This window comes from Olea europaea, chromosome 1, assembly GCF_002742605.1.
Source record: "Olea europaea var. sylvestris chromosome 1, O_europaea_v1, whole genome shotgun sequence".
NCBI lineage: Eukaryota > Viridiplantae > Streptophyta > Magnoliopsida > Lamiales > Oleaceae > Olea > Olea europaea.
This window is the reverse complement of record NC_036237.1, coordinates 23,389,617-23,391,815: the sequence shown is the minus strand read 5'-3', so window position 1 is coordinate 23,391,815 and position 2,199 is coordinate 23,389,617.

The window sequence follows — 2,199 nt, the reverse complement described above, 5'->3', positions numbered from 1 at the left end:
CGCCAATCTTGACCCTTAATTCTTGGAAGCGGCTTCGTGAAAGCGGTTTGGTAAGAGCGTCAGCAAGTTGATCTGCTGAGGAGGCATGAGTAACATGAAGAGCGCCTGATTGAACTTGATCGCGAATAAAGTGATAGTCAATTGCCACATGTTTCATACATGAATGAAAGACTGGATTAGAACAAAGATAGGTGGCACCAACATTGTCACAAAAGATAACAAGAGGTGTAGAGAGAGTGACGCCAAGCTCTGTTAGAAGGGAACAAATCCAATTGATTTCTAAAGCAGTAGCGGCAACTAATCGATATTCAGCTTCTGTGGATGACCGAGCAACTGTACACTGTTTCTTGGATGACCAAGAAATATGGTGACAACTAAGATAGACAATATAGGCACTCGTAGAGGTATAATCGTCTTTGTTGCCAGCCCAATCTGCATCTGAGAAGGCATGAAGAGAAAGTGGATTTTCTTTATGAAGAAATAATCCATGAGTCAGTGTGCCACACAGATATCGAAGCAGTCATTTTGCAGCATTCCAATGTTGTCGGGCGATGCATGAATTGGGAAAGCTTGTTAATAGCATAGGCTATGTCTTGGCAAGTGAGGGAAAGATATTGTAGGCTGCTAACAATTGTTCTATATTCTGTGTAGTCAGTCAGAGCTGTACCAGAATGAAGTGTGAAATTTCCATCGGTAGCAAATGGTGTAGCAACAGGTTTTGCACCAAACATTTTTGTCCGGACAAGAAGATCAGTGATGTAGCGCTTTTGAGTAAGTAATAGACCAGATGGAGTGGTGAGAACCTCAATGCCAAGAAAATAAGACAATGCACCAAGATCCTTGATTGAAAATCTTTGTGCCAGAAGGTCAATGTACCGCTGAATAATGTTGTTGTTGGTACCTGTGATGATAATGTCATCCACAAAAATAAGTAGATATGTAGTAGTGTCACCTGAGTGGAGTATGAATAGAGAGGTGTCTGCATGAGAGTTTGTGAACCGAGACTCAATGAGGAATTGGCGAAGTTCAAGGTACCAAGCCCGTGGGGCCTGCTTGAGTCCATATATAGCCTTCTTTAATTTGCATACATGTGTTGGATTGTCTCGATCAACAAATCCTGGAGGCTAGGCCATATAGACATCTTCAGAAAGATGGCCTTGAAGAAAGGCATTATTAACATCCAATTGTCGCAACTGCCAACCTCTACTGACTGCCAAGCTTAGAACAAGACGTATTGTTGTTAGCTTGACAACTGGACTAAAGGTGCCATGATAATCCACTCCAGGTCGCTGATGAAAACCTTTGGCAACTAATCTGGCTTTGTACCTATCAATAGAACCTTCAGCAAGCCGTTTAATTTGAAAAACCTACTTACAACCAACAAGATTCTGCAAAGAAGTAGATGGAACAAGCTCCCAGGTTCCATTCCGAACAAGAGCATCAAATTCATCATTCATAGCTTGTCTCCATTTGGGATCTTTTAGGGCTTGGTTAACAGTATTAGGCTCAATATCGCATGGTTAAGGAAGGACAGCAGTGAGAGTCATCTCGGTTAGGGGTTTGTGGATGTTGTTTTTCGCTCTAGTGGTCATGGGATTGGTATTTTGATGGGTGGTTTGAGCTATGGTTGAAGTAGAAGAGTCTCAGAATTATGTGGTTCTAGTGAAAAATGGTCAACCGTGGTTTCTTGGCGGTCAACCAAACTGTGTCTGAGTAAAGGGAGGTCTATGGACAGAGGTCGACGATCGACTAGTGAGGAGAGTTGGTCGACTGTTTGGGCATTTTGTGATGGATGTTGACACGAGGAATCCTTTTGTGGAGGCGTATTGAGTGAGCCACTTGAAAAATGTAGAATTTGGACCGGGGGAAGCCATTTGGAAATGATCTCTGGGGTGGGACGAGAAAGATGGGATTGGTGGGTGGTAAAGGGAAAAGAGTTTTCAAGAAATTTAACACGACGAGAAATATATATTTTAGAAGTGGACAGATCAAGACAGATATATGCACTTTGTGTTGAAGAGTAACCAAGAAAAACACAAGAAGTGGAACGAGAGTCAAGTTTATGTTGAGAATAAGGACGAAGCCACGGATAACATAAGCAACCAAACACCCGAAGTTTAGTGTAGTTGGATTGAGACTCAAATAGTTTTTCAAAAGGAGATGAAAGATTTAGTGTGGGTGTGGGCATACGGTTGATGA